Raw genomic sequence first — 26,175 nt, 5'->3', positions numbered from 1 at the left:
GGGTGTTAGTGTGTGTGGAGGGGTTCGTGTATGTGGGGGGTTAGTGTGTGTGCGGATGGGTCAGTGTGTGTGGCGGGTTTAGTGTGTGTGGGGGGGTTAGTGTATATGTGGGGTGAGTGTGTGTGGGGGGGGTTAGTGTGTGCAGGGGCATAATGTGTGTGGGTGTGTTAGTGTGTGTGGTGTGGGTTAGTGTGTGTGTGGGGGGGGGGCTAGTTTGTGTCTGGGGAGGTTAGTGTGTGTGGGGAAGTTAGTGTATGTGGGAGTGTTAGTGTGTGTGAGGTGTTAGTGTGTGTGGGGGCTTAGTGTGTGTGGGGTGTTAGTGTGTGTGTGGGGGGGGGTTAGTGTGTTGGGGGGGATAGCGTGTGCAGGGGGGTTGGTGTGTGCGGGTCTTAGTGTGTGTCGGGGGTTAGTGTGTGTGTGGGGGGATAGTGTGCGTGCGGTGGTTAGTGTGTGTGGGGGGATTAGAGTCTGTGGGGGGGTTAGTGTGTGAGGGGGTTAGTGTGTGTGTGGGGCTTACGGCATGTGGGGGGGTTAGTGTGCGTGGGGGGGGTTAGTGTGTGTGGGTGGGTTAGTGTGTTTGGGGGGTGTTAGTTTGTGTGGGGAGTTAGTGTGTGTGGGGGGTGGTTGGTATGTGTTGAGGGTTTAGTGTTGTGTGGGGTTTAATGTGTGTGGGAGGAGTTAGTGTGTGTGTGGGGATTACTGTGTTTGGGGATTGGTCAGTATTTGTGGGGGGGGCTTGTGTGTGTGGGGTGGTTAGTGTGTGTGGGGGGTTAGTGTGTATGGGGGTGGGTTAGTGTGTGTGGGGGGGTTAGTGTGTGTGGGAATGGGTTAGGGTGTGCGGTGTGGTTTTAGTTTTGGGGGTGTTAGTGTGTGTGTGAGGAGTTAGTGTGCGTGTGGGGCGGGTTAGTGTGTGGGGCAGGGGTTAGTGTGTGGGGGATGGGTGAGTGTGCGTGGGGGGTAAGTGTGTGTGAGGGGGTTAGTGTGTGTGTGGGGCGTTTGAGTGTGTGGGGAAGTTAGTGTATATTGGAGGGTTAGTGTGTGTGCGGAGTTAATGTGTGTGGGGGGTTAGTGTGTGTGGGGGGTTAGTGTGTGTGTGGGGGATTAGTGTGTTGGCGGGTTAGTGTGTGAGGGGGTTAGTGTGTGTGTGGTGGGTTAGAGTTTGTGAGGAGATGTGTTAGTGTGTGTGTGAGGGGGGGTAGTGAGCGTGGGGTGTTAGTGTCTGGGGTGGGTTAGTGTGTGTGGGGGGGGTTAGTGTGTGTGGGGTGGTTAGTGTGTGTGGGGTGGTTAGTGTGTGTGGGGCCAGTTTGTGTGGGGGGGTTAGTATGTGTGGGGGGGGGTTAGAGTGTGTGTGGGGGTTAGTCAGTATGTGGGGGTTAGTGTGTATGGGGGGCTTGGTGTGTGTGGGGGTGTTAATGTGTGTGTGGGGGTTTAGTGTGTGTGGGGATGGGTCAGTGTATGTGGGGGGGGGGGGTTAGTGTGTGTGTGGAGGGGTGTTAGTGTGTGTGTGGGGAGTTAGTGTGTGTGTGGGGGGGATTGGTGTGAGTGGGGGGTTAGTGTGTGTGGGGGGTTACTGTGAGTGTGTGGGGGGTTAGAGTGTGACGGGGCATTAGTGTATGCGGGGTGTTAGTGTGTGTGGAGGGGTTCGTGTATGTGGGGAGGTTAGTTTGTGTGCGGATGGGTCAGTGTGTGTGGCGGGTTTAGTGTGTGTGTGGGGGGGTTAGTGTGTGTGTGGGGTGAGTGTGTGGGGGGGTTTAGTGTGTGTGGGGGCATAATGTGTGTGGGGGTGTTAGTGTGTGTGGTGGGGGTTAGTGTGTGTGTGTGGGGAGGTTAGTTTGTGTCTGGGGAGGTTAGTGTGTGTGGGGGTGTACTGTGTGGGGGAGGGTTAGTGTGTGGGGGGGGTTAGTGTGTGCGAGGGGTTTGTGTGTGGGGGGTTAGTGTGTGTGTGGGAGCAAGTGTGTGTGGGAGGGCGTTAGTGTTTGTGGGGATAGGTTAGTGATTTGGGAGGGTTAGTGTGTGCGGGGGAGTTAGTGTGTGTGGAGGGGTTAGTGTGTGTGGGGGTTTTAATGTGTGTGGGAGGAGTTAATGTGTGTGTGGGGATTACTGTGTGTGGGGTTTGGTCAGTATTTGTGGGGGGCTAGTGTGTGTGGGGGGGTTAGTGTGTGTGAGGGGTTAGTGTGTGTGGGGTGGGTTAGTGTGTGTGGGGCGGTTAGTGTGTGTGGAGGGGTTAGTGTGTGTGGGGAGGGTTAGTGTGTGGGGTGGCGGTTAGTGTGTGTGGGGGGGTTAGTGTGTGTGGGGGGTTCGTGTGTGTGTGAGGGGTTAGTGTGCGTGTGGAGCGGGTTAGTATGTGGGGGGGTTAGTGTGTGTGGGGATGGGTGAGTGTGCGTGGGAGGTTAGTGTGTGTGAGGGGGTTAGTGTGTTTGGGGGGTAAGAGTGTGTGGGGAAGTTAGTGTATGTGGGAGGGTTTGTGTGTGTGAGGTGTTAGTGTGTGTGGGGGGTTAGTGTGTGTGGGAGGTTAGTGTGTGTGGGGGGGGTTAGTGTGTTGGGGGGGTCAGTGTGTGCAGGGGAGTTAGTGTGTGCGGGGGCTTAGTGTGTGTGTGGCGTTAGTGTTTGTGTGGGTGGTTAGTGTGTGAGGGGGATAGTGTGTGCGTGGTGGGTTAGAGTTTGTGGGGAGGTTGGTTAGTGTGTGTGGGGGGAGATAGTGTGCGTGGGGGTTAATGTATGGGGGCGGTTAGTGTGTGTGGGGTGGTTAGTGTGCATTGGGGGCCTGGTGTGTTTGGGGGTGTTAGTGTGTGTGTTGGGGGTTAGTGTGTGTGGGGATGGGTCAGTGTATGTGGGGGGTGTTGGTGTGTGTGGGGGGTTAGTGTGTGTGGGGAGTTAGTGTGTGTAGGGGGATTGGTGTGTGTTGGGGCTTCGTGTGTGTGGGGGGTTACTGTGAGTGTGTGGAGGGTTAGTGTGTGACGGGGGCATTAATGTGTGTGGGGTGTTAGTGTGTGGGGGTTAGTGTGTGTGTGGGGGGGTTAGTGTGCGTGGGGATGGGTTAGTGTGTGTGGGGATAGTTTACACTGTGTGTGGGGGGTTCGTGTGTTTGGGAATGGGTTAGTTCATGTGTGGTGGGTAGTGTGGGGGGGTGGAGTTAGTGTGTGTGGGGATGTGTTAGTGTGTGTGGGAGATTTAGTGTCTGTGGGCGCGGTGTTAGTGTGTGTGGGGATGGCTTAGTGTTTGGGGGGGGGGGTTAGTGTTCGTGTGGCGTTACTGTGAGTGGGGATGGGTTAGTGTGTGTGGAAGAGTTAGTGTGTGGGGATAGGCTGTATGTGGGGGATGGGTTAGTATGTGTGTGGGGGGTTAGTGTGTGTGGGGGCGGATAGTGTGTGTGGGGGTGTTGTGTGTGTGGGGGGCTTAGTGTGCGTGTGTGGGGTGAGTGTGTGGGGATGGATTAGTGTAAGTTGGGGGATGTTATTGTGTTTGGGGATTGGTCAGTTTTTTAAGGGGGTTAGTGTGTGCGTGTGGGGGGGGTGGTTAGTGTGTTTGGGGATGGGTTAGTGTGTGTGGGGGGTTAGTGTGTGTGTGAGGGTTACTGTGTGTGGGGATGGGCTAGTGTGTGCAGGGATGGGCTATTGTGTGTTGGGTGGGTAGTGTGTGTGAGGATGGGTCAGTGATTGTGGGGGTTTAGTGTGTGTGGGGATGGTTAGTGTGTGTGGATGGGTTAGTGTGTGGGGGGGGTTAGTGTGTGGGGGATGGGTGAGTGTGCGTGGGGGGTAAGTGTGTGTGAGGGGGTTAGTGTGTGTGTGGGGCGTTTGAGTATGTGGGGAAGTTAGTGTATATTGGAGGGTTAGTGTGTGTGCGGAGTTAATGTGTGTGGGGGGTTAGTGTGTGTGGGGGGTTAGTGTGTGTGTGGGGGATTAGTGTGTTGGCGGGTTAGTGTGTGAGGGGGTTAGTGTGTGTGTGGTGGGTTAGAGTTTGTGAGGAGATGTGTTAGTGTGTGTGTGAGGGGGGGTAGTGAGCGTGGGGGTGTTAGTGTGTGGGGTGGGTTAGTGTGTGTGGGGGGGTGTTAGTGTGTGTGGGGTGGTTAGTGTGTGTGGGGTGGTTAGTGTGTGTGGGGCCAGTTTGTGTGGGGGGGTTAGTATGTGTGGGGGGGGGTTAGAGTGTGTGTGGGGGTTAGTCAGTATGTGGGGGTTAGTGTGTATGGGGGGCTTGGTGTGTGTGGGGGTGTTAATGTGTGTGTGGGGGTTTAGTGTGTGTGGGGATGGGTCAGTGTATGTGGGGGGGGTTAGTGTGTGTGTGGAGGGGTGTTAGTGTGTGTGTGGGGAGTTAGTGTGTGTGTGGGGGGGATTGGTGTGAGTGGGGGGTTAGTGTGTGTGGGGGGTTACTGTGAGTGTGTGGGGGGTTAGAGTGTGACGGGGCATTAGTGTATGCGGGGTGTTAGTGTGTGTGGAGGGGTTCGTGTATGTGGGGAGGTTAGTTTGTGTGCGGATGGGTCAGTGTGTGTGGCGGGTTTAGTGTGTGTGTGGGGGGGTTAGTGTGTGTGTGGGGTGAGTGTGTGGGGGGGTTTAGTGTGTGTGGGGGCATAATGTGTGTGGGGGTGTTAGTGTGTGTGGTGGGGGTTAGTGTGTGTGTGTGGGGAGGTTAGTTTGTGTCTGGGGAGGTTAGTGTGTGTGGGGGTGTACTGTGTGGGGGAGGGTTAGTGTGTGGGGGGGTTAGTGTGTGCGAGGGGTTTGTGTGTGGGGGGTTAGTGTGTGTGTGGGAGCAAGTGTGTGTGGGAGGGCGTTAGTGTTTGTGGGGATAGGTTAGTGATTTGGGAGGGTTAGTGTGTGCGGGGGAGTTAGTGTGTGTGGAGGGGTTAGTGTGTGTGGGGGTTTTAATGTGTGTGGGAGGAGTTAATGTGTGTGTGGGGATTACTGTGTGTGGGGTTTGGTCAGTATTTGTGGGGGGCTAGTGTGTGTGGGGGGGTTAGTGTGTGTGAGGGGTTAGTGTGTGTGGGGTGGGTTAGTGTGTGTGGGGCGGTTAGTGTGTGTGGAGGGGTTAGTGTGTGTGGGGAGGGTTAGTGTGTGGGGTGGCGGTTAGTGTGTGTGGGGGGGTTAGTGTGTGTGGGGGGTTCGTGTGTGTGTGAGGGGTTAGTGTGCGTGTGGAGCGGGTTAGTATGTGGGGGGGTTAGTGTGTGTGGGGATGGGTGAGTGTGCGTGGGAGGTTAGTGTGTGTGAGGGGGTTAGTGTGTTTGGGGGGTAAGAGTGTGTGGGGAAGTTAGTGTATGTGGGAGGGTTTGTGTGTGTGAGGTGTTAGTGTGTGTGGGGGGTTAGTGTGTGTGGGAGGTTAGTGTGTGTGGGGGAGGTTAGTGTGTTGGGGGGGTCAGTGTGTGCAGGGGAGTTAGTGTGTGCGGGGGCTTAGTGTGTGTGTGGCGTTAGTGTTTGTGTGGGTGGTTAGTGTGTGAGGGGGATAGTGTGTGCGTGGTGGGTTAGAGTTTGTGGGGAGGTTGGTTAGTGTGTGTGGGGGGAGATAGTGTGCGTGGGGGTTAATGTATGGGGGCGGTTAGTGTGTGTGGGGTGGTTAGTGTGCATTGGGGGCCTGGTGTGTTTGGGGGTGTTAGTGTGTGTGTTGGGGGTTAGTGTGTGTGGGGATGGGTCAGTGTATGTGGGGGGTGTTGGTGTGTGTGGGGGGTTAGTGTGTGTGGGGAGTTAGTGTGTGTAGGGGGATTGGTGTGTGTTGGGGCTTCGTGTGTGTGGGGGGTTACTGTGAGTGTGTGGAGGGTTAGTGTGTGACGGGGGCATTAATGTGTGTGGGGTGTTAGTGTGTGGGGGTTAGTGTGTGTGTGGGGGGGTTAGTGTGCGTGGGGATGGGTTAGTGTGTGTGGGGATAGTTTACACTGTGTGTGGGGGGTTCGTGTGTTTGGGAATGGGTTAGTTCATGTGTGGTGGGTAGTGTGGGGGGGTGGAGTTAGTGTGTGTGGGGATGTGTTAGTGTGTGTGGGAGATTTAGTGTGTGTGGGCGCGGTGTTAGTGTGTGTGGGGATGGCTTAGTGTTTGGGGGGGGGTTAGTGTTCGTGTGGCGTTACTGTGAGTGGGGATGGGTTAGTGTGTGTGGAAGAGTTAGTGTGTGGGGATAGGCTGTATGTGGGGAATGGGTTAGTATGTGTGTGGGGGGTTAGTGTGTGTGGGGGCGGATAGTGTGTGTGGGGGTGTTGTGTGTGTGGGGGGCTTAGTGTGCGTGTGTGGGGTGAGTGTGTGGGGATGGATTAGTGTAAGTTGGGGGATGTTATTGTGTTTGGGGATTGGTCAGTTTTTTAAGGGGGTTAGTGTGTGCGTGTGGGGGGGGTGGTTAGTGTGTTTGGGGATGGGTTAGTGTGTGTGGGGGGTTAGTGTGTGTGTGAGGGTTACTGTGTGTGGGGATGGGCTAGTGTGTGCAGGGATGGGCTATTGTGTGTTGGGTGGGTAGTGTGTGTGAGGATGGGTCAGTGATTGTGGGGGTTTAGTGTGTGTGGGGATGGTTAGTGTGTGTGGATGGGTTAGTGTGTGTGTGGGGGCGTTAGTGTGTGTGTGGGGGCGTTAGTGTGTGTGGGGGGTCAGTGTGTGTGGGGGTTAGTGTGCGTGTGGCGTTACTGTGTGTGGGGATGGGTTAGCGTGTGTGGGGGGTTAGTGTGTGGGGGGGTGGGGGCGAGAGTGTCTGAGGGCGGTTAGTGTGTGTGGGGATGGGTTAGTGTGTGTGGGGGTGGGGTAGTGTGTGTGTGGGGTTTAGTGAATGTGGGGATGTGTTAGTGTGTGTTGAGGTGGGTAAGTATGTGTGTGGGGGGGTTAGTGTGTGTGGGTTTCCCTGGTGGTCCAGTGGTTAGGATTCGGCGTTTTCACCGCCGCGGCCCGGGTTCGATTCCCGGTCAGGGAATGATGAATTATTGGGCAGCACGGTAGCACAAGTGGATAGCACTGTGGCTTCACAGCGCCAGGGTCCCAGGTTCGATTCCCTGCTGGGTCACTGTCTGTGCGGAGTCTGCACGTTCTCCCCGTGTGTGCGTGGGTTTCCTCCGGGTGCTCCGGTTTCCTCCCACAGTCCAAAGACGTGCAGGTTAGGTGGATTGGCCATGATAAATTGCCCTTAGTGACCAAAAAGGTTAGGAGGGGTTATTGGGTTATGGGGATAGGGTGGAAGTGAGGACTTAAGTGGGTCGGTGCAGACTCGATGGGCCGAATGGCCTCCTTCTGCCCTGTATGTTCTATGTTCTATGGGTATGTGTTAGTGTAAGTTGGGGGGGTTATTGTGTTTGGGGATGGGTCAGTTTTTGTGGGCGCGTTAGTGTGTGTGTGGGGGGGTTAGTGTGTGTGGGGATGTGTTAGTGTAAGTTGGGGGTGGGTTATTGTGTTTGGGGATGGGTCAGTTTTTGCGGGGGGTTTAGTGTGCGTGTGGGGGGGTTAGTGTGTGTGGGGATGGGTTAGTTTGTGTGGGGAGGGGTTAGTGTGTGTGGGGATGGGTTAGTTTGTGGAGGGGGTTAGTGTTTGTGGGGTGGTTACTGTGTGTGGAGGGGGTTAGTGTGTGTGGGGATGGTTAGTCTGTGTGGGAATGGGTTCGTGTGTTTCGGGATGGGTTAGTGTGTGTGGGGGATTTATAGTGTGTGTGGGGCTAGTGTCTGTGTGTGGGGTTAGTGTGTGTGGGGATGGGTTAGTGTGTGTGGGGGGTTAGTTTGTGTGAGGTGGTTTGTGTGTGGGGAGGGGGTTAGTATATGTGGGGATGGGTTAGTGTGTGTGGGAATGGGTTCGCGTGTGGGGATGGTTTAGTGTGTGTGGGGGATGGTTAGTGTGTGTGGGGGGCTAGTGTGTGTGGGGATGGGTTAGTGTGTGTGGGGATGGGTTAGTGTGTGTGTGGGGGGTTAGTGTTTGTAGGGATGGGTTAGTGTGTGTGGGGGGGGGGTTAGTGTGTGGGTGGGGGATTTAGTGTGCGTGGGGATGGGTTAGTGTGTTTGGGGGGTGTTAGTGTGTGTGGGGATGGGTTAGTGTGTGTGGGGAGGGGTTAGTGTGTGTTGGGGATGGGTTAGTGTGTGTGGAGTGGTTAACGTGTGTGGGGATGGGTTAGTGTGTGAGGGGGTGTTAGTGTGTGTGGGGATGCGTTAGTGTGTGTGGGAGGCCTAGTGTGTGTGTGCGGGGTGTTAGTGTGTGTGGGGATTGTTTATTGTGCGTGGGGATGGGTTACTGTGTGTGTGTAGGGGGTGAGTCTGTGTGGGGATGGGTTAGTGTGTGTGTGGGGCGGGTTAGTGTGTGTGGGGGGGGGGTTAGTGTGTGGGTGGGGGATTTAGTGTGCGTGGGGATGGGTTAGTGTGTTTGGGGGGTGTTAGTGTGTGTGGGGATGGGTTAGTGTGTGTGGGGAGGGGTTAGTGTGTGTTGGGGATGGGTTAGTGTGTGTGGAGTGGTTAACGTGTGTGGGGATGGGTTAGTGTGTGAGGGGGTGTTAGTGTGTGTGGGGATGCGTTAGTGTGTGTGGGAGGCCTAGTGTGTGTGTGCGGGGTGTTAGTGTGTGTGGGGATTGTTTATTGTGCGTGGGGATGGGTTACTGTGTGTGTGTAGGGGGTGAGTCTGTGTGGGGATGGGTTAGTGTGTGTGTGGGGCGGGTTAGTGTGTGTGGGGATGGGATAGTGTTTGTGGGGGGGTTAGTGTTAGTGGGGATGGGTTAGTGCGTATGGGGGGGTTCGTGTGAGTGGGGATGGGTTAGTGTATGTGGGGGCGATTAGGGTGTGTGGGGATGGGTTAGGGTGTGTGGGCTGGTTAGTGTGAGTGGGGATGGGTTAGTGTTTGTGGGGATGGGTTAGTGTGCGTCGGGGTGTTACTGTGTGTGGGGATGGGTTAGTGTGTGTGGGGATGGGTTCGTGTGTGTGGGGTGGGGGTTCGTGTGAGTGGGGATGGGTTAGTGTGTGTGGGGATGGGTTAGTGTATGTGTGGGGGGTTAGTGTGAGTGGGGACGGTTTAGTCTGTGTGGGGGTGTTAGTGTGAGTGGGGATGGGTTAGTGTGTGGGAGGGCGGGGTTAGTGTGTGGGAATGGGTTAGTTTATGGGTCGGTGTAGTGTGGGAGGGGTTAGTGTGTGTGGGGATAGGTTAGTGTGTGTGGGAGGTTTAGTGTGTGTTGGCGGGGTGTTAGAGTGTGCGGGGATGGGTCAGTGTGTGTTGGCATTGGTTAGCGTGTGTGGGGGGGGTTTAGTTTGAGTGGGGATGGGTTAGTGTGTGGGGATGGGTTAGTGAGCGTGTGGAGGGTGCTTAGTGTGTGTGGATGAGTTAGTGTGTGTGTAGGAGGTGCTAGTGTGTGTGGGCATGGGTTAGTTTGTGTGAGGATGGGTTAGTGTGTGTGGGGATGGGTTAGTGTGTGTGTGGGGGTGTGGGTTATGGTGTGTGGGGATGGGTTACTGTGTGTGGGGATGGGTTAGTGTGTGGGGGGATGGATTAGCGTGTGTGGGGGGTGTTAGTGTGAGTGGGGATGGGTTATTGTGTGTGGGTGTTAGTGTGAGTGGAGATGGTTTGGTTTGTGGGTATGGGTTAGTGTGTGTGGGGGGGTAGTGTGTGGGGGGGGTTAGTGTGTGTGGGGATGGGTTAGTGTGTGTGGGGATAGTTTACACTGTGTGTGTGGGGTTAGTGTGTTTGGGAATGGGTTAGTTCATGTGTGGGGGGTAGTGTGGGGCGGGGGTGGAGTTAGTGTGTGTGGGGATGGGTTAGTGTGTGTGGGAGGTTTAGTGTGTGTGGGCGCGGTGTTAGTGTGTGTGGGAATGGGTTAGTGTGTGTGGGGATGGGTTAGTGTGTGTGGTGGGGGCTATTGTGAGTGGGGATGGGTTAGTGTGTGGGGAAGAGCTAGTGTGTGTGTGGGGTGTGGTTAGTGTGTGTGGGGATGGGTTACTGTGTGTGCGGGGGTGTTAGTGTGTGTGGGGACGGGTTAGTGTGTGTGGGGTGGGTTACTGTGTTTGTATTCGAGTTCTTAGTCTGTGTGGGGCGGATGGTGTGTGTGCGGGGGGCGCGTGGTTAGTATATGTGTGCTGCGGGGGTGACTGTGTGTTTTGGGGGGTTAGTGTGTGTGTGTTTGGGGGGGGGGGTTAGTGTATGTGTGCGGGTGTTAGTGTGTGTGTGGCGGGTCTGTGTGTGTGGGGTGGCGGATTAATGTTTGTGTGGGGGAGGGGTCTGTCTGTGTGTGGGGGGGCAGTGTGTGTGTGGGGGTGGGTGGGCGTTAGTGTGTGTGTGTGTGGGTGGGTTAGTGTGTGTGTGTGTGTGTGTGTGTGTGTGTGTGGAGGGGGGTTAGTGTGTGTGTGTGGGGTTAGCATGTGTGAGGGGTTAGTGTGTGTGTGGGGTGTTAGTGTGTGGGTGGGTGGTTTGTGAATGTGTGGGTGTCTTAGTGTGTGTCAGGGGGTTAGTTTGTGTGGATATTCGTGTGTATGTTTTGGGGTGGTTAGTGCCTGTGGGGCGTCAGTGTTTGGGGGTTGGGTTAGTGTGCGTGTGTGAGTGGGGTTAGTGTGCATGTGAGGGGGTTAGTATGCGTGTGTGCGGGGGGTGGTTAGTGTGTGTGTGAGGGCGTGTGTGTGAGGGGTTGGGTGTGTGTGTGAGGGGATTAATGTGTGTGTGAGGGGGATTAGTGTGTGCGTGTGGCTAGGTTAGTGTCTGTGGTGCGCCAGTGTGTGTGGGATTGTTTAGTTTGTGGGGGGTTAGTACGTCTGGGTGGGGTAAGTCTTTGTGGGGGTGGGGTTAGCGTGTGTAGTGTGCGTGGGGGTTAGTGTGTGTGTGTGGGGGGGCTAGTGTGTGTGAGGCGTGTTAGCGTGTGTGTGGGGGGTTAGTGTGTGTGAGGGGGGTTAGTGTGTGGGTCTGGGGTGGCTAGTGTGTGTGTGTTGTGGGGTCTGAGTGTGTGTGAGGGTGGTTAGTGTGTGTGCGGGGATTAGTGTGTGTGGGGAGGGGACAGGGTGTGTGTGTGTGATTAGTGTGTGTGCGGGGGTTAGTGCGTGTGGGGAGGGGTAAGCGTGTGTGGGGGGGTCAATGTGTGTGTGTGGGTGTGAGGGGGGTTAGTGTGTGTTGGTGGGGGGGTAAGTGTGTGTGTGGGTGGTTAGTGTGTGTGGGGTTGTCAGTGTGTGTGGGGGGTAGTGTGTGTGGGGCGGTTAGTGTGTGTGTGGGGCGGCTGGTTAGTATGTGTGTGTTGGGGGTGTCAGTGTGTGTATTGGGGCGTTAGTGTGTGTGCTTGGGGGGGGGTTAGGGTGTTTGTGGGCGTGTTAGTGTATGTGTGCGGGTGTTAGTTCGTCTGGGGGTGGGTCAGTGTGTGGGGGAGTCAGTGTGTGTGGGGGTTTAGTGTGTGCGTGGGTGTGTTAGTGTGTGTGGGGGGGTCAGTATGTGTGGGGAGGGGTCAGTGTGTGTGTGTGGTGGGGTCAGTGTGTGTGTGTGGGTGGGAGGGGTTAGTGTGTGTGTGGGTGGGTTAATGTGTGTGTTGTGGGGGTTAGCGTGTGTGGGAGAGTTAGTGTGTGTTAGGGGGTTAGAGTGTGTGGGGTATTAGTGTCTGTGAGGAGTGGTAGCGTGTGTGTGAGGGGGGTTAGTGTATGTGTTTTGGGAGGTTAGTGTCTGCGATGCGTCAGTGTGTGTGTCGGTGGGTTAGTGTGCGTGTGTGAGGGGGTTTAGTGTGCGTGTGAGGGGGGATTAGTGTGCGTGTGTGTGGGGGGGGGGTTTAGTGTGTGTGTGAGAGGGGGTAGTTAGTGTGTGTGAGGGGGTTAGTGTGTGTGGGGAGGTTACTGTGTGTGTAAGGGGTGTGTGTGTGTATGTGTGTGTGAGGGGGTTAGTGAATGTGTGAGGGTGTTAGTGTGTGTGTGAGGGGGATTAGTGTGTGCGCGTGGGTAGGTTAGTGTCTGTGGGGCGCCAGTGTGTGTGGGGTTAGTTAGTGTGTGGGGGGTTAGTATGTCTGGGTGGGGTAAGTGTTTGTGGGAGAGGGGTTAGCGTGTGTGAGTGTCTGTGGGGGGTTAATGTGTGTGTGTGTGTGGGGGGGGTTAGTGTGTGTGTGCGGGGTGTTAGTGTGTGGGGGGGTTAGTGTGTGTGGGGGGTTAGTGTTTGTGTCTGGGGTGGTTAGTGTGTGTGGGGTTTAGTGTGTGTATGGGAGGGTTAGTGTATTTGTGGGGGGTTAGCGTCTGTATGGGGTTCGTGTGTGTGTGAGGATGTTAGTGTGTAGGTGGGAGGGGTAATGCGTGTGTGTGGGGGTGAGTGTGTGTGTGAGGGTCGTTAGTGTGTGTGCGGGGGTTAGTGTGTGCTTGAGCGGGTATTGTGTGTGTTGGTGGGGTGTTAGTGTGTGTGTGGGAGGGTTAATGTGTGTGTGGGGTTTAGTGAGTATAAGGGACGGTTAGTGTGTTTGTGGGGGCTTCGTGTTTGTATAGTGTTAGTGTGTGTGAGGATGTTAGTGTGTAGGTGGGAGGGGGAATGCGTGTGGGTGGGGGGGTTTGTGTGTGTGTGTGTGAGTGTTCGTGCGTGTGTGCGGCGTTAGTGTGTGTGGGGGTTGGTGTGTGTGTGGGGGCTTTAGTGTGTGTGTGGGATGGGGGTTAATGAATGTGTGTGGGGAGTTTGTGTGTGGGTGGGGGTTAGTGTGTGTAGGGGGATAGTGTTTGTAGTGGGGTCAGTGTGTGTGAGGGATTTGTTTGTGTGCGGGTGGATTAATGTGTGATGGGGTTAGTGTGGATGTGTGGGGGGGGGGGTTAGTGCGTCTGTGGGGCGGAGGTTAATGTATGGGTCGGTGGGTGTTAGTGTGTGTGGGGTTTGTGTGTGTGTGTGTGTGGGGGGGGTTAGTGTGTGTGTTTGTGTGGGGAGGTTGGGGTTAAAGTGGGTGTGAGGGCTGAGAGTGCGTGTGCGGGGGTGGGGTTGGTTAGTGTGTGTGTGGAAATGCGTTTAATGTGTGTGTGGGAAGGCTGTTAGTGTGTGTGGTGTGGTTGTTAGGTTATGTGTGGGTGGGGGTACAGTGTGTGCGTTGGGTGGGTTACTGTGTGTGGGGAGGGTCTCGGCGTGTGGGGTGGCTGGTTTGTGTAGGGGGGTTAGTATGTGTGGTGTAGGATAGTGTGTGGGGGTAGAGTGTCTGGGTGGTAAGTGTCTGTGGGGGTGGGGATAATGTGTGTGAGTGTGTGTGGGGAGTTAGTGTGTGGGGGGGGTTAGTGTGTGTGTGTTGGTGTGGTGTTAGTGTGTGTGTGAGGGGGTTTAGTGTGTGTTGGTGGGGGTTAGTGTGTGTGCGGGTGGTTAGTGTGTGTGGGGGGGTGTCAGTGTGTGTGGGGGGTAGTGATGTGGGGCGGTTAGTGTGTGTGTGTGGGGCGAGTGGTTAGTATGTGTGTTTTGGGGGTGTCAGTGTGTGTATTGAGGGGTTAGTGTGTGTGTTTGGGGGTGGTTAATGTGTGTGTGGGCGTGTTAGTGTATGTATGCGGGTGTTATTTCGTGTGGGGGTGGGTCAGTGTGTGGGGGGGGTCAGTGTGTGTGGGGGGTTAGTGGGTGTGGGGTGGCGGATTAGTGATTGTGTGGGGGGAGGGGGTCAGTGAGTGTGTGGGGGTTTAGTGTGTGTGGGTGTGATAGTGTGTGTGTGGGGGGTGGGTTAGTGTGTGTGGGTGGGATAGTGTGTGTGTGGTGGGGGTTAGCGTGTGTGGGGGAATTAGTGTGTGTGAGGGGGTGAGTGTGTGGGGGGCATTAGTGTCTGTGAGGAGGGGTAGCGTGTGTGTGAGAGGGGCTAGTGTATGTGTTTTGGGGAGGTTAGTGTCTGTGATGCGTCAGTGTGTGTGTCGGTGGGTTAGTGTGCGTGTCTGAGGGGGTTAGTGTGCGTGTGAGGGGGGTTAGCGTGATTGTGTGGGGGAGGGGGGTTAGTGTGTGTGTGAGGGGGTGGTTAGTGTGTGTGAGGGGGGGTTAGTTTGTGTGGGGAGGTTACTGTGTGTGTCAGGGGTGTGTGTGTGCGCGACGGGGTTAGTGAATGTGTGAGGGTGTTAGTGTGTGTGTGAGGGGGATTAGTGTGTGCGCGTGGGTAGGTTAGTGTCTGTGGGGCGTCAGTGTGTGTGGGGTTGGTTAGTGTGCGGGGGGTTAGTATGTCTGGGTGGGGTAAGTGTTTGTGGGAGTGTGGTTAGCGTGTGTGTGTGTGGGGGGCGGTTAGTGTGTGTGTGTGTGGGGGGGATAGTGTGTGTGTGCGGGGTGTTAGTGTGTGTCGGGGTTTTAGTGTGTGTGTGAGGGAGGTTAGTGTTTGTGTCTGGAGTGGTTAATGTGTGTGTGCGGGGCTTAGTGTGTCTTTGAGCGGGTATTGTGTGTGTTGGTGGAGGGTTAGTGTGTGTGTGTGGGAGGGTTAGTGTGTGTGGGGTTTAGTATGTGTATGGGAGGTTTAGTGTATTTGTGGGGGGTTAGTGTCTGTATGGGGTTCGTGTGTGTGTGGGGATGTTAATTTGTGGGTGGGAGGAGTAATGTGTGTGGGTAGGGGGTTAGTCTGTGTATGTGTGAGGGTTAGTGCGTGTGTGGGGCGTTAGTGTGTGTGTGTTGGTTGGTGTGTGTGTGGGGAGGGTATTGTGTGTCAGGGGTTTAAGTGCGTGTGGGGGAGTTAACGTGTGTTCGGGGGATAGTGTGTGTGGGGGGCGTTAGAGTTTGTGTGGGGGTTAGACTGTCTGGGGGGTTAGTGTGTGTGTGGGGTCTTTGTGTGTGTGGGGGGGAGTTAGTATTTGTGAGGGGATCAGTGTGTGTGGGTGGGTTAGTGTGTGTGTGATGGGGGTTAGTGTGCGTGTGAGGGGAGTTAGTGTGTTTGATTTTGGGAGGTTAGTATCAGTGGGGCGTCATTGTGTATGTGGGGGGATTAGTCTGCGCGTGTGTGTGTGTGGGTGTTGTTAGTGTGTGTGTGAGGGCGATAGTGTGCGTGTGTGGGGTGGGGGTAGTATGTGTGAGAGGGGTTAGTGTGCCTGGGGGAGGGGTAAGTGTGCTTGGGGGTGGGTTTAGTGTGTGTGAGCGTGTGGGGGGTTAGTGTGTGTATGGGGGGGGTTAGTGTGTGCGTGTTGGTGAGTTGTTAGTGTGTGTGAGGGGGTTAGTGTGTGTTGGCGGGGAGTTAGTGTGTGTGTGGGTGGATAGTGTGTGTGGGTGGGGGTCTGTGTGTATGTGCGGGGTTAGTGTGTGTGTGTAGGGAGGGTCAGTGTGTGTGGGGTTTAGTGTGTGTATGGGAGGGTTAGTTTATTTGTGGGGGGTTAATGTCTGTATGCGTTCGTGTGTGTATGGGAGGGTTAATTTGTGGGTGGGAGGGGTAATGTGTGTGGGTAGGGGGATAGTGTGTGTATGTGTCAGGGTTAGTGCGTGTGTGGGGCGTTAGTGTGTGTGTTGGTTGGTGTGTGTGGGTGGTTATTGTGTGTCAGGGGTTTGAGTGCGTGTGGGGGAGTTAACGTGTGTTCGGGGGATAGTGTGTGTGGGGGGCGTTAGTGTTTGTGTGGGGGGTTAGTCTGTCTGGGGGGTTAGTGTGTGTGGGGTCTTTTGTGTGTGGGGGGGTTTAGTATTTGTGAGGGGGTTAGAGTGTGTGGGTGGGTTAGTGTGTGTGTGATGGGGGTTAGTGTGCGTGTGAGGGGAGTTAGTGTGTGTGATTTGGGGAGGTTAGTATCTGTGGGGCGTCATTGTGTATGTGGGGATTAGTGTGCGTGTGTGTGGGGGGGGGGGGCGTTAGTGTGAGTGTAAGGGGGATAGTGTGCGTGTGTGGGGTGGGGGTAGTGTGTGTGTGGGTGGTTCGTGTGTGTGCGGGGGTTAGTGTGTGTTTGAGCGGGAATTGTGTGTGTTGGTGGGGTGTTAGTGTGTGTGTCTGGGAGGGTTAGTGTGTGTGTGGGGTTTAGTGTGTATATGGGAGGGTTAGTGTGTTTGTGGGGGATTAGTGTCTGTATGGGGTAAGTGTGTGTGGGTATGTTAGTGTGTAGGTGGGAGGTGTAATGCGTGTGCGTGGAGGTGTGAGTGTGTGTTTGTGTGAGGGGTAGTGCGTGTGTGGGGCGTTAGTGTGTGTGTGGGGCTTGGTGTGTGTGTGGAGGGTTAGTGTCTGTGTGGGGTGGGGTTAATGAATGTGGGGGGTTGTGTGTGTGTGAGGGATTAGTGTGTGTGCGGGGGGTTAGTGTGTGATGAGGGTTAGTGTGTGGGGGGGTGCTTGTTTATCTGTAGGTGGGGTTACAGTGTGTGTGGGGAGTAACTGTGTGTGCGGGTTAGTCTATGTGTGTGAGGGATTAGTGTGTGTCAGGGCTGTGATTGTGTGTGGGGGAGTTAACGTGTGTTCGGGTGTAAGTGGGTGTGGGGGGGATTAGTGTTTGTGTAGGGGGTTAGTGTGTCTCGAGGGTTAGTGTGTGTGTGGGCTCTTTGTGTTGGTATGGGGGGTTAGTATGTGTGAGGGGGTTAGTGTGTGTGGGGGGTTAGTGTGTGTGATGGGGGTTAGTGTGTGTGTGAGGGGAGTTAGTGTGTGTAATTTGGGGAGGTCAGTGTCTGTAGGGCGTCATTGTGTCTGTGGGGGTGGTTACTGTGCGTGTGTGTGGGGGGGATAGTTAGTGTGTGTGAGGGGGTTAGTGTGCGTGTGTGGGGGGGTAGTGTGTGTGAGGGGAGTTTGTGTCTCTGGGGGGGGTAAGAGTGTGTGGGGGTGGGGTTAGTGTGTGTGAGTGTGTGGGGAGGGGGTTATTGTATGTTTGTTGGTGGGGAGTTAGTGTGTGTGTGGGTGGTTAGTGTGTGTTTGGGGGGGTCAGTGTGTGTGGGGTGGGTTAGTGTGTGTGCGGTGGCGGGTTAGAGTGTGTGCGGGGAGGGGTCAGTGGGTGTGTGGGAGTTTAGTGCGTGTGTGTGGGGTTAGTCTGTGTGTGGGGGGGGTTTAGTGTGTGTGTGTGGGGGGGGGGTTGTGTGTGTGTAGTGGGGTTAATGTGTGTGTGGGTGGTTAGCGTGTGTGTGCGGTTTGTGAATGTGTGGGGGGGGGTTAGTGTGTGTGAGGGGGATTAGTGTGTGTGGGGGATTAGTGTGTGTGAGGGGTGTTGTGTGTGTGAGGGGGTTAGTGTGTGTGTGTGGTGTATGTGAATGTGGGGGGTTTGTCTGTGTAAGGGGGTTAGTGTGTGGGGGGGGGATTAATGTGTGTGATTGGGTGTTAGTGTGTGTGTGAGGAGGGTTAGTGTCTGTGTGAGGGGGTTTTGTGTGTGTGTGGGGGGGTTAATGTGTGTGTGGGGGGTTAGCGTGTGTGTGGGGGGTTTGTGAATGTGTGGGGGGATTAGTGTGTGTGAGGGGGTTCGTGTCTGTGGGGGAAGTAGTGTGTGTGAGGGGGGTTAGTGTGTGTGAGGGGGCTAGTGTGTGTGTGGGGGGTTGTGAATATGTGGATGGGTTAGTGTGTGTGAGGGGGTTAGAGTGTGGGGGGATTAGTGTGTGTGAGTGGGGTTAGTATGGTTGTGAGGAGGGTTCGTTTGTGTGTCGCGGGATTAGTGGTATGGAGGTGTTAGTGCGTGTTTGTGGGGTTAATGTGTGGGGGGGGGTTATTTCGTATGTGTGTGGGGGGGGGTTAGTTGCGTGTGGGGTGATAGTGTTTGTAGGGGGGTTAGTCTGTGGGGTCGGTGGTTCGTGTGTGTGGGGAGGTAAGTGTTTGTGGAGAGTTAATATGCGTGTGGGATGGGTCTAGTGTGTGGGGGAGTTAATGTGTCTGTGGATGTGAGGTTAGTGAGTGTGTGTGGGTGTGTTTGTGTGTGTGGGGGTTATGGTGTGATAGGCTGGTTTAGTATGTGTGTGAGGGAGGTCAGTATGTGTGTGGGGAGGTTAGTGTGTGTGGTTGTGGGTTAGTGTATGTGTGTGGATGGTTAGTGTGTTTGTGTGTGGGGGGGGTCAGTGTGTGTGTGTGGAGATAGTGTCTGTGTGTGGGGGAGGGTTAGTGTGTATGGGGGGGTTAGTGTGTGTGTATTCGGGTTCTTAGTCTGTGTGGTGCGGTTAGTGTGTGTGTGTGGGGCGCGTGGTTAGTATCTGTGTGTTGGGGGGGTCAGTGGGTGTTTTGGGGGGTTAGTGTATATGTGCGGGAGTTAGTGTGTGTGCGGCGGGTTTGTGTGTGTTGGGTGGCTAATTAGTGTTTGTGTGGGGGAGGGGTCAGTGTGTGTGTAGCGGGTTAGTGTGTGTGGTGTGGCGGATTAGTGTTTGTGTGGGGGAGGGGTCAGTGTGTGGTGTGGGTGTCAGTGTGTGGTGTGGGGGGGCAGTGTTTCTGTGGGGGTGGGGGGCGTTAGTGTGTGTGTGTGTGGGTTAGTGTGTGTGCGTGTGTGTGTGGAGGGGGGTTAGTGTGTGTGTGGGGGGGGGTTAGCGTGTGTGGGGGGTTAGTGTGTGTGTGGGGTGTTAGTGTGTGAGTGGGTGGTTTGTGAATGTGTGGGGGTGATAGTGTGTGTGAGGGGGCTAGTGTGTGTGGATATTCGTGTGTATGTTTTCGGGTGGTTAGTGTCTGTGGGGCGTCAGTGTGTGGGGATGTGGGCCACTGTGCGTGTGTGAGGGGGGTTAGTGTGCATGTGAGGGGGGTTAGTGTGCGTGTGTGTGTGTGGGGGGGGGGTTAGTGTGAGTGTGTGAGTGTGTGTGTGTGGGGGATTAGTGTGTGTGAGGGTGGTTAGTGTGTGCGGGGGTTAGTGTGTGTTTGAGCGGGTATTGTGTGTGTTGGTGGGGTGTAATTGTGTGTGGGAGGGTTAGTGTGTGTGTGGGTTTTAGTGTGTATAAGGGACGGTTAATGTGTTTGTGGGGGGTTCGTGTTTGTATAGGGTTAGTGTATGTGTGAGGATGTTAGTGTGTAGGTGGGAGGGGTAATGCGTGCGGGTGGGGGGTTAGTGTGTGTATGTGTGAGGGTCAGTGCGTGTGTGTGGCGTTAGTGTGTGTGTGGGGTTGGTGTGTGTGTGTGTGGGGGGTTAGTGCCTGTGTGGGATGGGGGTTAATGAATGTGTGGGGGGGGTGTTTGTGTGTGGGTGGGGGTTAGTGTGTGTAGGGGGATAGTGTTTGTAGTGTGGTCAGTGTGTGTGAGGGATTTGTGTGTGTGCTGGAAGGATTAATGTGTGATGAGGGTTAGTGTGGATGAGGGGGTTAGTGTGTGGGGGGGGGGTTAGTGCGTGTGTGGGGGGAGGTTAATGTGTGGGTCGGTGGGTGTTAGTGTGTGTGGGGTTAGTCTGTGTGTGTGTGGGGGGGTTAGTGTTTGCGTTTGTGTGGGGAGGTTGTGGTTAAAGTGGGTGTGAGGGCTGATAGTGCGTGTGCGAGTGGGGCGGGGTTAGTGTGTGTGTGTGAATGCGTTTAGTGTGCGTGTGGGGAGGCTGTTAGTGTGTGTGGTGTGGTTGTTAGTTTATGTGTGGGTGGGGGTACAGTGTGTGTGTTGGGTGGTTTAGTGTGTGTGGGAGGGTCACTGTGTGTGGGGGGCTGGTTTGTGTGTGGGGGGGGGTTAGGATGTGTGGTGTAGGATAGTGTGGGTGGGGTAGAGTGTCTGGGCGGTAAGTGTCTGTGGGGGTGGGGATAGTGTGTGTGAGTGTGTGTGGGGGGTAAGTGTGTGTGGGGAGAGGTTAGTATGTGTGTTTTGGTGGGGTTTTAGTGTGTGTGTGTGGGCGGTGTCAGTGTGTGTATTGGGGGTTGGTGTGTGTGTTTGGGGGGTTAGTGTATGTGTGAGGGTGTTAGTTCGTGTGGGGGTGGGTCAGTGTGTGTGGGGGGGGTCAGTGTGTGTGGGGGAGTTACTGTGTGTGGGGTGGCGGATTAGTGTGTGTTACGGGGAGGGGTCAGTGTGTGTGTGGGGGTTGTGTGTGTGTGGGTGTGTTAGTGTGTGTGTGTGCGGGTGGGGGGGGGTTAGAGTGTTTGGGTGGGACAGTGTGTGTGTGGTGGGGGTTAGCGTGTGTGGGGGTGTTAATGTGTGTGATGGGGTTAGTGTGTGTGGGGTATTAGTGTCTGCGAGGAGGGGTAGCGTGTGTGTGAGGGGGGTTAGTGTATGTGTTTTGGGGAGGTTAGTGTCTGTGATGCGTCAGTGTGTGTGTCGTTGGGTTAGTTTGCGTGTGTGAGGGGGGTTAGTGTGCGTGTGAGGGGGGTTAGTGTGCGTGTGTGGGGGGAGGGGTGGTTAGTGTGTGTGTGTGAGGGGGTGGTTATGTGTGTGAGGGGGGTTAGTGTGTGTGGGTAGGTTACTGTGTGTGTAAGGGGTGGGTGTGTGTGCGTGAGGGGGTTAGTGAATGTGTGAGGGTGTTAGTGTGTGTGTGAGGGGTATCAGTGTGTGCGCGTGTGTACGTTAGTGTCTGTGGGGCGTCAGTGTGTGTGGGGTTGATTAGTGTGTGAGGGGGGGCTAGTATGTCTGGGTGGGGTAAGTGTTTGTGGGAGTGGAGTTAGCGTGTGTGAGTGTGTGTGGGGGGTTAGTGCGTGTATGTGGGGGAGGTTAGTGTGTGTGTGCGGGGTGTTAGTGTGTGTGGGGGTTTTAGTGTGTGTGTGAGGGAGGTTAGTGTTTGTGTCTGGCGTGGTTAGTGTGTGAGTGCGGGGCTTAGTGTGTCTTTGAGCGGGTATTGTGTGTGTTGGTGGAGTGTTAGTGTGTGTGTGTGTGGGAGGGTTAGAGTGTGTGGGGTTTAGTGTGTGTATGGGAGGGTTAGTGTATTTGTGGGGGGTTAGTGTCTGTATGGGGTTCGTGTGTGTGTGGGGACGTTAATTTGTGGGTGGGAGGGGTAATGTGTGTGGGGATGAGGTTAGTGTGTGTATGTGTGAGGGTTAGTGCGTGTGTGGGGCGTTAGTGTGTGTGTTGGTTGGTGTGTGTGTGGGGGGGGGGAGTTAACGTGTGTTCGGGGGATAGTGTGTGTGGGGGGCGTTAGTGTTTGTGTGGGGGTTAGTCTGTCTGGGGGTATAGTGTGTGTGGGGGGTCTTTGTGTGTGTGGGGGGGTTAGTATTTGTGAGGGGGTTAGTGTGTGTGGGTGGGTTAGTGTGTGTGTGTGTGGGGGTCAGTGTGTGGGGGGGGGGGTTAATGTATGTGTGGGGTTTGTTAGTGTGTGTGTGGAGGGTTTAGTAAATGATCATTGGTGGGAGGGATCAGTGCATGTGGGGAATTAGTGTGTGTGTGTGGGAGGGGTTAGTGTGTGTCTGTGAGGGGATGTTATTGCGTGGGGGGATTAGCGTGTGTGGCGGGGTCAGTCTGTGGGGGGGTTCGCTTGTGTGGGGGTTAGTATGTCTGTGGTTGAGGGGGTTAGTTGCGCGTTGGGAGGGGTTCGTGTGTCTTGGTGTTGGGGTAGTGTGTGTGGAGGGTGTAGTGTGTTTGGGGGAGTGAGTGTGTGTGTGTGTGTGGAGGGACCTTTGCGTGTGTGTACTAATGTCTGTGTGTGTCTGTATTTCTGTGTATCTGTGAGTGTCTGTGTGTGAGAATGTGTGCATTAGTCTGTGTGTGCCAGTGTGTTAGCGTCTATGTGTGTGAGTGTCCCTATATGTGTGCGTGTTTGTGTATTAATGTCTCTGTCGGTCTGTGAGCTGTTCACTAGTGTCCCTGTGAGTGTGAGTGTCTGTATTAGTGTATCTGTGTGTCTGTGAATGTGTATTAGTGTATCTGTGTGTGGGTGTGTATATTAGTGTCTGTGTGTGTGTGTATTAGTGTCTGTGTCTCTGTGAGCGTGTGTCTTAGGATCTGTATGTGTCTGTGAGTGTGTATTATTGGCTCTGTGTATCAGTGTGTGTGTATTAGTATCTGCGTGTTTGCGTTTGTGTGTTTATTAGTGCATGTGTGTGACTGTTTGTATTAGAGTCGCTGTGTGTGTGTGAAGGCGTTAGAGTCTCCCTGTGTCTGTGAGTGTGTATATTATTGTCTCTGTGTATCAGGTAGTGTGTGTATTCGTATATGTGTGTGTCTGTGTTAGTGCCTATTTGTGTGTGTGTATTAGTGCCATTGTGTGTATGTGAGTGTGTGTATTAGTGTCCATGTGTGTGTATTGGTGCCAGTGTCTGTCTGTGAGTGCGTGTATTAGTATCTGTATCTGTGTCTGTGAGTGCGTATTAGTGTATCTATGTGTCAGTGAGTGTGTGTATTAATGTCTCTGTGTGTGTGAGTGTGTGTATTAGTGTCTGTGTGTGTGAGTGTCGCTATTAATGTGTGTGTGTTTGTGTAATAGTGTCTATGTTGGTCTGTGAGCTGTGTACTAGTGCCTCTGCGTGTGTGAGTTTGTGTATTGGTGTATCAGTTTCTGTGAATGTGTATAAGTGTCTCTGTGTGTTAGTGTGTGTATTAGTGTCTGTGCGTGTCTGTGAGTATGTGCATTAGTGTCTGTGTGTCTGTGAGTGTGTCTATTAGTGTGTGAGTGTGTGTATTAGTGTCTGTGAGTGTGTGTATTAGTGTCTCTGTGTATCAGTAAGTGGGTGTATTAGTTTCTGCCTGTGTTTGTTAGTGTGTGTATTAGAGCACGTGTGTGTGACTGTGTGTATTAGTGTCGCTCTGCGTGTGTAAGTGTATGCATTCGAGTCTCCCTGTGTCTGGGAGTGTGTATATTATTGACTCTGTGCATCAGTTAGTGTGTGTATTAGTATCTGTGTGTGTTAGTGTCTGTGTGTATTGGTGCCAGTGTGTGTCTGTGAGTGCGTGTATTAGTGCCTGTATGTGTGTCTGTGAGTGTGTATTAGTGTCTCCGTTTGTCTGCGAGTGTGCATTTGTGTTTCTGTGAGCCTGTGAGTGTGTATTCGTGCCAGCGTGTGTCTGTGAGTGCGTGTATTAGTATCTATGTGTGTGAGTGTGTATTAGTGACAGTATGTGGATCTGTGAGTGTGTATAAGTGTATCTATGTGTCGGTGAGTGTGTGTATTAGTGTGTCTGTGCATGTGTAAGTGTGTGTATTAGTGTCTGTGTGTGTCTGTGTCTTTGTATTAGTGTCTCAGTGTGTGTCTTTGGGTTTGTGCATTAGTGTTTGTGTGTGGCTGTGGGTGTTTGTGAGTTTGTGTGTTAGTGTCTCTGTCTGTGTCTTTGAGCGTGTGTATTACTATAAGTGCGTGTGTGTGCGTTTGTGTATTAGTGTCTATGTGTGTTATGTGAGTGTGTGTAATAGTGCACCTGCGTGCCAGTGAGTGTGTGTGTTAGTGTATGTGTGTGAGTGGGTGTATTAGTGTCCCTGTGTGTCTGTGTGTATTAGTGTCTCTGTGTGTCTTTCAGTTTGTGCTTTAGTGTATGTGTGTGTCTGTGTGTGTATGTATTAGTGTCTGCGTGTGTGTGAGTGTGTGCATTAGTGCCTGTGTTTGTGTGAGTGTGTTTATTAGTGTCTCTCTGTGTGTCCGTCAGTGTGTATATTAGTGCCTCTGTGTATCAGTGAGTGTCAGGATTAGTGTCTGGGAGAGTGTGTGTATATTCCTGTCTCTACCTGACTGTGAGCGTGTGCATTAGTGTCTCTGTGTGGCTGTGAGTGTGTGTATTAGTGTTTCTGTGTGTCTGCGAGTGTGTATTCGTGTCTCTGTGTGTTGTGAGTGTGTGTATTAGTGTCTCTGTGTCTCTGCGAGTGTGTGTATTAGAGTCTTTGTGTGTTGTGAGTGTGTGTATCAGTGTCTCTGTGTATCTGTGAGTGTGTGTATTCGTGTCTCTGTGTGTGTGTGAGTGTGTGTATTAGTGTCTCTGTGTGTCTGTGCGTGTATATATTATATCATATATAGTTATAGCGATGAGGACTGTCGGAGGATACAGCAGGATGTAGATTGTTTGGAGACTTGGGCGGAGAGATGGCCGATGGAGTTTAATCCGGACAAATGTGAGGTAATGCATTTTGGAAGGTCTAATGCAGGTAGGGAATATACAGTGAATGGTAGATCCCTCAAGATTATTGAATATCAGAGAGATCTAGGTCAACAGGTCCACAGGTCACGGAAAGGGGCAACACAGGTGGAGAATGTAGTCAAGAAGGCATACGGCATGATTGCCATCATTGGCCGGGGCATTGAGTAGAAGAATTGATAAGTCATGTTGCAGCTGTATAGAACCTTAGTTAGGCCACACTTGGAGTATAGTGTTCAATCCTGGTCGCCACACCTACAGAAGAATGTGGAGGCATTAGAGAGGGTGCAGAAGAGATTTACCAGGACGTTGCCTGGTATGGAGGGCATTAGCTATGAGGAGCCGTTGAATAAACTCGGTTTGTTCTCACTGGAACGACGGAGGTTGAGGGGCGACCTGATAGATGTCTACAAAATTATGAGGGGCATAGACAGAGTGGGCAGTCAGAGGATTTTCCCCGGGGTCGCGGGGTGAATTACTAGGGGGCATAGGTTTAAGGTGCGTGGGAGAAGGTTTAGAGGAGATGTACGAGGTCCGTTTTTTACACAGAGAATAGTGGGTGCCTGGAACCCGCTGCCAGAGGACGTGGTGGACGCAGGGTCGATAGTGACATTTAAGGGGCATCTTGACAAATACATGAATAAGATGGGAATAGAGGGATACGGACCCAGGAAGTGGAGAAGATTGTAGTTTGTCGGGCAGCATGGTCGGCACCGGCTTGGAAGGCCAAAGCGCCTTCATCCAGACGCACGGAACAGCCGTGGGGACCAAATCCGCACACCAATACGCCAACATCATGCACAAGTTTGAACAGGACCTACTCACCGCACAGGACCTTTAACCGCCGTTATACACCAGATACATCGATGACATTTTTTTCCTTTGGACCCACGGCGAAGAATCACTGAAACGACTACACGATGACATTAATAAGTTCCATCCAACCATCAGACTCACCATGGACTACTCTCCAAAATCAGTTGCATTCTTGGACACACTCGTCTCCATCAAGGACGGTCACCTCAGCACTTCGCTTTACCGCAAACCCACGGATAACCTCATGATGCTCCATTTCTCCAGCTTCCACCCTAAACACATTAAAGAAGCCATCCCCTATGGACAAGCGCTCCGTATACACAGGATCTGCTCAGACGAGGAGGAGCGTAACAGACATCTACAGACGTTGAAAAATGCCCTCGTACGAACGGGATATGGCACTCGACTTATCGATCGACAGTTCCAACGCACCACAGCGAAAAACCGGACCGACCTCCTCAGAAGACAAACATGGGACACAACCGACAGAATACCCTTCGTCGTCCAGTACTTCCCCGGAGCGGAGAAACTACGTCATCTTCTTCACAGCCTTCAACACGTCATTGATGACGATGAACATCTTGCCAAGGTCATCCCCACACCCCCACTGCTTGCCTTCAAACAACCGCACAACCTCAAATGAACCATTGTTTGCAGTAAACTACCCAGTCTTCAGAACAGTGACAACGACACCACACAACCCTGTCATGGCAATCTCTGCAAGACGTGCCAGATCATCGACATGGATACCACTATTACACGTGAGAACACCACCCACCAGGTACGCGGTACATACTCGTGCGACTTGGCCAATTTTGTCTACCTCATACGCTGCAGGAAAGGATGTCCCGAAGCGTGGTACATTGGCGAGACCATGCAGACGCTTCGACAACGAATGAACGGACATCGCGCAACAATCACCAGGCAGGAATGTTCCCTTCCAGTCGGGGAACACTTCAGCGGTCAAGGGCATTCAGCCTCTGATCTCCGGGTAAGCGTTCTCCAAGGCAGCCTTCAGGACCCGCGACAACGCACAATCGCCAAGCAGAAACTTATAGCCAAGTTCCGCACACATGAGTGCGGCCTCAACCGGGACCTGGGATTCATGTCGCATTACATTCATCCCCCACCAACTGGCCTGCAAAATCCTACCAACTGTCCTGGCTTGGTACAATTCACACCTCTTTAACCTGGGGTTACCCCATCTCTGGATCTGTAAAGATTTAATCACCTGCTAATGCTCGCATTCCTAGCATTGTTTGGCATCTTTGAATTTGTCTATATATGTGTTTCTGGAACAGACCTCTTCATTCACCTGAGGAAGGAGCAGCGCTCCGAAAGCTAGTGACATCGAAACAAACCTGTTGGACTTCAACCTGGTGTTGTAAGACTTCGTACTGTGCTCACCCCAGTCCAACGCCGGCATCTCCACATCATAGATATTTATATACAGACCCATTTATAAACACTACAGTGTTTCTGTGTGTGAGTGTGTGCATTAGAGTCTTAATGTGTCTGTGGGTGTGTGTATGTATGTCTGTATGTGTCTCTGAGAGCGTGAATAAGTGTCTGTCTGTATGTGTGAGTGTGTGTATTAGAGTCTCTGTGTGAGTCTGTGTTTCTGTGTTTATTCGTGTATCTGTGTGCCTCTGTGTGTGTGTGTGTTAGTGTCTGTGTTTGTGTGTGTGAGTGTATTAGTGT

General features: G+C 53.5%; 1 non-coding gene across 1 annotated transcript; it reads left to right on the top strand.

Moving 5' to 3' along the window:
• The first annotated feature begins 6,798 nt into the window (after positions 1-6,798).
• On the top strand, positions 6,799-6,870 carry trnae-uuc (transfer RNA glutamic acid (anticodon UUC)). Its single transcript has one exon. It is a non-coding gene; the product is annotated as a tRNA-Glu (tRNA).
• Positions 6,871-26,175: the final 19,305 nt, after the last annotated feature.

This window comes from Scyliorhinus torazame, chromosome 20 (genome assembly GCF_047496885.1).
Source record: "Scyliorhinus torazame isolate Kashiwa2021f chromosome 20, sScyTor2.1, whole genome shotgun sequence".
Taxonomy (NCBI): domain Eukaryota; kingdom Metazoa; phylum Chordata; class Chondrichthyes; order Carcharhiniformes; family Scyliorhinidae; genus Scyliorhinus; species Scyliorhinus torazame.
This window is presented reverse-complemented; position numbering and strand designations above follow the sequence as displayed.